Source organism: Cryptomeria japonica, chromosome 4, assembly GCF_030272615.1.
Source record: "Cryptomeria japonica chromosome 4, Sugi_1.0, whole genome shotgun sequence".
NCBI lineage: Eukaryota > Viridiplantae > Streptophyta > Pinopsida > Cupressales > Cupressaceae > Cryptomeria > Cryptomeria japonica.
The window spans coordinates 683109003-683120130 of record NC_081408.1 but is presented as its reverse complement, the minus strand read 5'-3'; positions in this window follow the sequence as shown (position 1 = coordinate 683120130).

The following is an 11128-nucleotide window of genomic DNA, read 5'->3' as shown; positions in this document are numbered from 1 at the left end:
AATAGTGGAGAGTGATATCCACAAGACTGCATTTCGCACTAGATATGGTCACTATGAGTTCACTGTAGTTCCATTCGATCTTACGAATACCCCAACTATTTTTATGAGCCTCATGAATGGGGTATTCCGTACATTTTTGGACCATTTTTTAATTGTGTTCCTTGATGATATACTGATATATTCTCAGAATGAGAAGGAGCATGAGGAGCACCTGAAACAGGTATTGTAGTGTTTGTGGGATAAACAGTTGTTTGGCAGTTTGTCAAAGTGTGCTTTCTTTCGATCAGAGGTCAAGTACCTTGGGCACGTTATTTCTAATGATGAGATCTCAGTTGACCCATCAAAGATTAGGGCTATTATGGATTGGCCAATGCCAACCAATGTGACAGAGGTCAAGAGTTTCATGGGCTTAGCAATATATTATTGATGTTTTGTTGAGGGATTCTCTAGAGTTGCACATCCTATTACTTCTCTTCAACGTAAAGGGAATAAATTTGAGTGGACAGAGAAGTGTGAGAAGGCCTTTCAGGAACTCAAGAAGGCACTTACTAGCACTCCTATCCTTGTTGTACCAGATCCCACAACTAACTTCATGGTTTGTACGAATGCTTCACTGAGGGTTTAGGGGCAGTTCTTATGCAGGATGGTAGGGCTATAGCTTTCGAGTCTAGGAAACTTAAGACTCACGAACTTAATTACCCTACTCATGACCTTGAGCTTGCAATAGTAGTACATGCACTTGTGAGGTGGAGACACTTCCTTTTAGGTCATCACTTCGAGCTGCATTTAGATCATCAGAGTCTTCAGTACATTTTCACTTAGCCAAACCTTAATGCACGTCAGAGGAGATGGATGGAGTTCTTGTGCGAATATGATTTTCATCATGGGCCTAATTATATCTTAGTTAAATTAATTTGAGCACATCTTAAATTAGGATTAAATTGGATTAACTTTAGTAAATTTTAATTATGGACTAAAGGGATGCTAGGAGAATAAATTTAATTAGCGTTTAAAAAAAAAAACATTTAATAGCCATGATTAATGTTGCCTACACAAATTAATTATCTAAATTAATTGTCTTATTAAATTCGAGTAGACATTAAAACCCTTCAATTGGAATTCTACAAATGGAGCTAGTAGATAAAGCTAATCCAAAAGATAGTTATGACAAGACATGTTGTAGCATTTTATATTTGTCGATTTAATGCTCTTAACAGTTATGTTTTAAAAAAAAAAAATTTATCCCGTTCTTGCCCTAAATTCTGGGCATGACATAACATCATTACTCCCTGAAAAGAAACAGTATAGGAACATATGCAAAGAGTAGAAGTGAGATCTGATATGGAATCCGAGAAGACCATCAGACTAGTGTCAATCATCAAAGACCTGTTCTCACCCTACAACATACCAGTCCACATCACTAAAAGAATTGGGGATAATACCTCTGAGACTGATTCAAATGAATATGAATGGGGCAGTTGCTCCAATATCACTAAAGATATTGCTGAAAATGTTAGTCATACACCCCTTTCTCAAGAAGAACAAAGCACAAAGCCTAGATTACTTGAATTTGGTCCACAAAATATCTATGATGCCAAGGAAAATGAGCAGCTACATTATGAACACATCTATACAGAAGATGATACCATCGAAGACCTCGACACAATCATTAACTTCTTTAATATCCCAGCCAACCTTGATGATACATCCATCCTAACACTTTCAATGGCTAAACTTGACCCACCCAATGGCTCTTTACCACTCATCTTTCTTGACCTTATAGATTGGGATGAACCTGAAAAAACATGACATACCCATATTCCCAAATGATAAATCCATTATCCATTAGTTATGTATCGTTAACCCAGAAATAGACTCTACCAATTAAAAAGGTAATGACATCCACAATCAGCGGAGTGCCAAGTCTCTCAGTCATCAAAATGAAAGAAATAAAGGATCTACTGCTGAAAACTAGTCAATGGCAGCACTAGATCACAAAAAAGTAAAAATAAAAGAAGCATCTGAGGGTGAAAACCTTTTTAAGGCACCCAAGGATGGGAGACTTGACACTCTTCCCAAACACTATCAAGAGCGGTCACCCATATTGATTGAGCCCACTCAATCAATCAACATCGGTACAACACAAGCAACTGAAAACATACACCTAGCAGAATCTCTGACAGAGGTAGAAAAATAAGCATTTATCAAATTCTTCAAAGTAAAGAAAATCAACTTTGCTTGGTCATACACAGAGATGCCTGGGATTGATCCACATCTAATCATGCATCACTTGTCTATTGCTCCAGGGGCCAAGCCAATTAAGCAAAAACTGAGAAAAATGAATCCACATGTAGCACTCATGGTCAAGGCTGAGCTAAAGAAACTTTTAGACATCAGATTTATTCAACCTATCGACTATGATAAATGGATTTCCAACATTGTGCCAGTTTCAAAACCAAATGGCAACATTAGAATATGCACTGATTTTAGAGATGTTAACAAAGCTTGTGCAAAGGATGACTTTCCTTTGCCCAGTATCGACATAATTGTAGACCTCATGGCAGGCCATGCAATGTTATCACTAATGGACAATTTTTATGGCTATAATCAAATCAAGATAGCTCCAGAAGATCAAGATAGAATAGCATTTACCTGTCCTTGGGGAATGTATTGTTGGAATGTTATGCCTTTTGGCTTAAAGAATGTTGGGGCAACTTATCAACGGGCAATGACAACGATCTTTCATGACATGATGCATACCTTCATGGATGACTATGTGGATGATTTACTAGCTAAGTCATTTACTCACACAAAACTTCTAGGCATCTTAGAGAATTTTTTTGAAAGATTGGAGAAATTCCAAGTCAAACTCAACCCTAAGAAGTGTGTCTTTGGGGTAACATCAGGAAAATTGTTAGGCTACATAGTCTCAGAAAGGGCATTGAAGTAGATCCAGCAAAGGTACAAGCCATCATGGAGATGCCCCCACCCAAGAATATCAGCCAACTCAGATCATTGCAAGGATGGCTCCAGTCAATTGGGCGTGTAATAACCCACCATGTTTAACCCAACAAAATTTGACCATTCTTTTTTTTTGTTTAATTTAATCATTTGTGTTTGATTCAATCACATACTCTGGGCATCCATCCATTAGGATTAGGAATTCATCCATCCAGGATGAGCATCTAACCATATAGGTTAGGCATCTATCCATATGGGGTGGGAGGTTTCATCTATCCAATACGGGATAGGCATCTACCCATACGGGGTAGGCATCTATCCAATTAGGATAGGGGGTGCTCTGGCCAAAGACTTAGACTCATCGAGACCACTCGGGTCTGGAGTCACTCACTAAGTACTACACTCCTCTAATAGGAGTGTACTGAGGTCATCGTCCTTAGGAGTAATCAAAATAACATAATACAAGCTTGAATTCTGCCTCGAAATTTGGCTTAAAGCCTCAAGAAATCAAGCGAATCCATATGGGATTCCTTTCGAGTATGCATTGAATTACCTTTTCCTCTTTTATTATACTTATTACCAAGCCTAGACCCCACCCATGAATGCCTGAGTACTAGGGACAACTCCATCCCAAGATTGCCTACATACCCGTTTCGGCATGGGATCAAGGCATAAAGTATGTAGTTCTATTTTCTACTCTATGGTTTGATGTAAACTGATTAGTGGGTATGCAACCCTTTCTAGGGTCAATGTCCCAGACAATTTCTCTATGGTTGCTACCCACGGTGGTAGCACTTAAACAAAGGCTCAAGATGGCCTATTATTTGTGGCCTAAAACAACTACATCCTGATACCTATCATAAGCGTCACCCTTGACTCAATTGTCAATCGCCAATATCTCTTCAAGATTAAATCAATTTCATAAAAGCATTTCCTTCAATCAACCCTAACAGGGGTTTACTATGGTTTAACTCAGCGGATGCAAAATCATTTAAGGATTATCTTATTAGATTATCGATCCAAGGGGGATTACCCACCCCTTGGATTTTAGCTTCCAGGTGTCCCTTATTACTCCCTGACAATTTATAGGGACGATGCCATAGACATCGTTGATGCAGGTTTATTAGGTGTTAAGTGCAGTAGTTCAACATGATGGCATTACCCATAAGCATGACCCAAAGGCACTATATATACCGAACGCTGCTAGGTTTTGGTTTTCCAACTTCCTTTATTTAGTTTTCTTAACTAAGAAACTTATGAAAACATAATGCTTGAAAACAATTATGACTTGAACATGCATAATTAGACATTGCAAAGCTCAATTAATTGAAACAACTACTTGATGAACTACGTGGAATAAAAACATAACTAAAATTAATTAATATTCAATACTTGAAATATAACTTACATAATAATGATAATTATGAAACTTGCATATTTAATAATTAAATGCATAACTTACATGGAGATGATGAAGATGTCAATAAATGCAATTAACGTATAAGTACTTTGCATGATGCAAAAATAGTGTAACTTACATGCGAGATTAAGCAATGATTTATTCCTACCATGGGAATAATTAATTATAGAGTCACCGGTTCCAAAATAGCAATTAGTTTAGACATAGACAAATTTTGGGTCAAATCATAATAATATGACTTAATTGTTTTAAAGAACCTAAAATTACTGACCAAGTAACCCAATAAATTTCAAATGGATTGAGAGATTCCAGTTATATACCTTAATTTAAAATTACAAATTTATTACACAATAATCCTAATTATTTATGAGTTTTTCCTAAGTTTAATTTACTTAAAATTTAAGCTAAGGCAATTATTAATCCCAAAGTTTAATTTACTAACTTAAATTATAACAAATAAACTTAAAATTTAACTAAGCAATTATTAATAATTCTTAAATTGCAATTTAATAAAAAAAACTAAATAACTAAAAAAAATAAGGGTATGAGGCTTGTTTGAATTTAATGGGGAGTGGAGGGGGGCCCACGAGTCCCATCATCACTACAGACTTGTGGGTACAGGCCTGCAGTGATGAGGGGATCGTCCTAGTCCCCTTCACTACCCTATGCCCACTACCGTAGCAGTGACCGTAGGGTAGTGGGGGGTACCACTCTCAGTGGTTACCGCCTCCCCTGCATGCTTTCTCATTCGAAATAAGTTCAAAGACCTCCCCTTTTTGAAATAACACTATGCGATATTCATTTTTATTTTGGTGTAAGTTTAATAAAATGTATATATTTATTTCGGTATAAGTTTAATAAAATATATATATATATATATATATATATATATATATATATATATATATATATATATATATATATATATATATATATATATATATATATATATATGTTTATATGTGGGTTTTTTTTTTTCTTATTTGTATTTTATTTAAAAACATAAAGAGATATAAATATAAATAAAATATATATGTACAAAAGGAATATTATTATGAGGATATGAATTTAATCACAGAGGTGAAATAACACAGAGAGATTAATATTTTTCAGCAATGTACAGATAACTGAAAAATAGATGATTATGCTGAGATAACAAAGCTTTCAACAAGATTTCCAGGAGCTAATATTCACAGAGGGATTTATATTTTATTTCCATAGAAAACAATGGATACAGTGAAGTTTATTTCCAGACGTTTTCCTATTCACAAAGAAGTAAGATTGCTCTTAAGGAATTAAGATTTATGATCAAATCTTCATTTAGAGAGAGAAATGGATTTTTACTCACAGGGAAAAGAAAAAAATATTTAAATAACTTTATATGCAGAAGATCAAACTTGTATTTGCACAAAGGTAAGATTATTCACAGGGAAGTAAGATTTAATTAAAGAAAATGAGATTTACATTTAGATTTCCAATCCAGTAATGAATTTAAGAGAAGAATAACAAGGATAAGATTAATACACAAATGGTTATCATTTAATCACATAGGGAAGATTTTAATCTCAGAAAAATAATTTTAAATAAGGGAAATATGATTTTTGCACAGATCTAAAATCTTTGGAAAAGCAAAAGCAAGATCATATGTATATTTTTCTAAAGAAAATAAAATAAATAATAAAGCTATCTTTTACATGCATTATGTGAAAATATTTTATCAATATTTATTCCTAAATAAGAAGAAAAGATTTACAATAAAGGAAGATCTAGAAACTATATTTATTTGATAGTGAAAATTTCTCATATGTAAATGAGAGATGACAAAAGGAGAGAACCTGGCTTATTGAAGTTCGATGTTGAATCCTCTAGCTATCCTTTTTAGATCCTTCCTTGCAACTTGAGAGAAATCTTTAAGAACAACTTAACAACCCTGCAACAAAAAATGAGACTACCAAAGAAGATCCTACTACTAACAACAAGGAAACTTGGAAAATTTTGTTCAAAACATAATCAACTCCCTCTTTTGAAAACTTGCATACAATATATAGGAAAAATCCCTAAATTCCACTATCTAGAGAGATTAATTAAAAATGAGATTCTTTTCCAATATTGGACTCATGCAAATTGATTAAAAACCTAGTGGGGGAGTTACATGCAAGGCATTGAAGATTCCTTTAGAAGCTTCTAATTCCTCCTACAACATGTGCCATAATTGAGTGGGAAAATAAAAATAATTATATTCTCCAAGTGTGCGTGTGTGTCCATTTTTATTCTTTTATAGTATTTTTTCAATCATTTTCAATAGCTCAACCAAAAATATAATAGAATTATATCAAATCAAAAAGTGATAAAGGAGGGTTGTGACATCCTCCCCACCTTAATTTGTTCATCATCTCGATGCACTTATTGAATGTATCTAAGAGAGTCTAAAGTTCATGATTAGTTTAAAACAAAAAAGGAAGCAACTGTTGCATTTCCCTAGTATCTTCCCACATGGCATTCCTTTCATCATACTGGTTCCATTGTACTTTGCATTGATCAACCTCTCTATTGCGCAATTGACACTAGCGCCTCTCCAAGATTTTGAATGGCTCTATCATTATTCCTCCCATTTCCTAGACCTGTAAAGCATCCCAATTCAAAATATGTTTCTCATCAGGTACGTACTTTTTAAGAAGAGATACATGGAAGACATCATGGATTCGGCTCAACTGGGGAGGTAAGGCCAATCGGTATGCAACTGGATTAATCCTTTCCAATATTTCAAAAGGCCCAACATAACGAGGTGCAAGCTTAGTCTTTTTCCCAAACCTTATGGAACTCTTGTGTGGCCTAACCCTTAGGAAGACTTTCTCTCCCACCTCAAACTCCGTTGGTGTCCTGTTCTTGTCTGTATAGCTTTTCTGCCTATCCGAGGCTTCCTTCAATATTTGCCTAATTTCCTTAGTTCTTCTTTCCATCTCCTTCAACATATCTGGTCCAACAATTACTCTGTCTTCAAGACTATCCCAACTCAAAGGTGTTCGACATGGTCTACCATATAATGCTTTGAAAGGTGCCATTCCCAAAGATGTTTGATATGTATTATTATAAGCAAACTCTACCAAAGGTAGGTACTCTTCCCATTTCTTTTGTTGGTCCATGCAGTACATGCGAAGTAGGTCTTCCAAAATCTGATTTGTCCTTTCTGTTTGACTATCGGTTTCAGGATGGTATGCAATGCTAAAATTTAGTTGTGTTCCCAGAGTTGTTTGAAGAGTTGTCCAAAACCTTGAAGTGAATCTAGCATCTCTATCTGATATGATTTTCTCTAGCATTCCATGCAACCTAAAAATTTCCTTAACAAAGCACCTAGCCAAGGTAGGTGCATCATCCGTCAGATTCCCTGGTATAAAGTGTGCCACCTTAGTGAGTTTGTCAATTACCACCATTATTGAATAATGCCTAGAAGGTGACATGGGTAACCCTTGCACAAAATCCATGCTAATAACTTGCCACTTGTGTTGAGGTACATCGTGCAACTGTAACAATCTAGTTGGATGTCTATGTTCTGCCTTTACTCTTTAACACTCCAAACATTTAGCCACATACTTAACTATGTCATTCTTCATCCCTTGCCAAAAGTATAACTTCTTTAGGTCTGCATAAAGTTTGTTAACTCTCAGGTGCCCTGAATAAGGGGCATTATGAGCCTCTAACAAGACTACTTCCCTTAAGTCTCCTGAATTAGGAATATAGATTCTATTATTGTATCTAAGAAATCCATCTTCGTCTAATGTATACCATTCAATCTTAGGATCAGTTGGATCATACTCTAAAGTCAATTTGACTTGTTCATACCATGGGTCATGTTCCTACTCATCCATTACTTGTCTTTTGAAAGAAGTTTTGAATGTTGCTATAGTCATCAAGTGTCTCCTCCTACTTAAAGCATCTGCCACCCTATTTTCCTTCCCCTTAATATATTCAATTTCAAAATCATATTCACTTAGAAACTCTAACCACCTTCTTTGTCTAGCATTTAAGTGGGGTTTGGTAAAGATGTACTTTAGTCCTTGGTTATCTAACTTTAACTCAAAGGGCTTCCCTAGTAAGAAGTGTCTCCATTTCTATAGGACATGCACATTCATTGCTAACTCTAAGTCATGGGGTGCATAGTTAACTTCATGATTCTTTAGCTTCCTGGATTCGTAAGCTACTACCCCTTCATCTTGGACAAGTACTCCTCCTAAACCTTCAATAGAAGCATCAATTATGACTATGAAGTGTCCATTCGGATCTGGTACTTTTAGAATGGGTGTTGAAGTTAGTTTCCCCTTCAAAATTTGGAATGCCTTATCACTTTGTTCTATCCACACAAACCTTTTACCCTTCCTTTGTAATGAGGTGATGGGGTTTTCTATCTTAGAGAATCCTTCCACGAACCTCCTATAGTACCCTACTAGCCCCATAAAGCTTCTTACCTCTAAAACATTTTTAGGGATTGGCCATTCTACTATTGCCTTTATCTTATCTAGATCAACTGCTATTCCTTCCTTTGATATTATATGCCCAAGGTAGTGAATCTTTTCTTCGAAGAAGGCACATTTTGACAGTTTCCCATATAACTTATGTTCCCTCAACCTTTGCAAAACAATTGGTAGCTGTACTAAATGTTCCTCCTCATTCCTAGAGTAAATCAATATGTCATCCAGAAATACCAAAACAAATTTGTCCAAGTAGTCATGGAGTACACTATTCATTAGGTTCATAAATGCAGCTGGGGCATTGGTTACACCAAAAGGAACTACTGTGAATTCATAGTGCCCATATCTAGTCCTGAAATTTGTCTTTGAAATGTCCTCCTCCTTAATTATGAGTTGATGATATCCTGATCGAAGGTCTATCTTCGAGAAAATTGTTGCTCCTTTCATTTGATCAAAAATATCCTCTATTCGAGGTAAGGGATACCTATTCTTTATTGTGACCTTGTTCAACATCCTATAGTCGATGCATAGTCTTAAGGTTCTATCCTTCTTCTTAACAAATAAGATTGGCACTCCTCATGGTGATACACTTGGCCTTATTAATCCCTTAGATAAGAGTTCCTCTAATTGCATTTTGAGCTCTTGTAATTCAGTTGTGTTCATTTGGTAAGGTGCCCTTGATACTGGTTCAGCTCCTGGCAGTACGTCGATAGAAAAGTCAAACTTCCTTTTAGGGGGCAAGCCAGGTAATTCTTTTGGAAATACATCCTTGAATTCTTTTAAGAAAGGAGTATTTTCAAGGGTTGGGGTATTTTCCTCTTTTCCTTCATCAATTTCAACCATATAGATTAGGCCTCCTCTTCTTCTTTCGTTCTTTAATTGCATGGCTAATATGGTTTCTATATTAATGGGGTTAAAATTTCCTTGGATTTTGACCCTTTTCCCCTCATCATCCAAACATTCAACAACTTTGTTATAGAAATCTACCTTAGCTTGATGATCTATTAACCAACTCATTCCAATAATTACATCATATAATCCTAGGGGTTCCACATAGAGATCTACCCTTGTTTCAAACTCTGGAAATTGTACTCTTGCCCTCGGCAAACACTTAGTTACTTCCCTAGTTGCCTTATCACCATATTGAACCGTCCATTATGACTCCATTCAATTAACTTTTAATGAATATTTTCTTACTAATTCAGGTGAAATGAAACATTCAGATGACCCAGTGTCAATTAGAATTGAAATTAGTTGTTCAAATAGTGTACCTGTAGTTTCCAGGAGAACATTCTGGAATCTTGCTCTTTGGTTCCTAACTGCTGCATGAATCCTTTGTTGGGGTCCTTGTTGGGGTTGGTTGGCCTTAATCTGACCTTGCATCTTGGGACACTCTCTAGCAAAATGGTTTCCCCCACATATAAAGCATCCACCCAGAGGGCCCCTCCTGCCCTGATTCCTAAGGGGATCATTCCTTGTTTCATTGGCCCTGGGTGGATAAGTTATCCTGTTCTAATGGTCATTCCTATTATAGTTGCCCCTGTTATTATTATTATTATTTCCATTCCTCTGATATTTATTAAGGGGTGGCCTTCTTTTGGGAGAATTATTCCTTTGACCTTTGTTGAAGTTAGTGTTCCCCCTGAATTCCTACTTTCTTTTAAAAGAGTGGTTCCCATTATAGTTCTGCCCTGCTAGGGTTTGAATCTTCCTCTCTTGCCTTAGAGACTTTTCAAGTACTTTGTTCATGTTTTTGGGTCCATGCATGTCAACCTCTACCCCTATGTTGGTATTTAGTCCCAAAATGAACTTCCTCGCTTGGCCTTCTTCATCTTTCTAGTACATAGGTACATACTTAAGCAATTTGGTGAACTTATCCCAATATTGCTGGACTGATAGGGGCCCTTGACATAGATTATGGAATTCTGTCACCTTCTCATCAAAGAACAATTGAGGGAGCCACCTTTCTTGGAAGTGGTGAATAAATTGATCCCATGTTATCCTTTCCCTGCTATACCCATTTTGCTCCTTGGTGTTGGTCCACCAGCTAGCTGCCCCCCTATGAGTTGATAGGAATCCCATAAGGCCTTGGTTTTTTTGCTAAAATCTCTTAGTTCAAAATACTTTTCCATTTCATTTAACCAATTCTCAGCTCCTTCACCAATTTGCCTCCCATCGAACTTAGGAGGGGTGATTTTCTTCAAATCCTTAGAGAGTTCCAATATGTTATTTTCTTTTCTATTGCCCATCATATTCCCCTAATTGCTATGAGGGTTCCCAT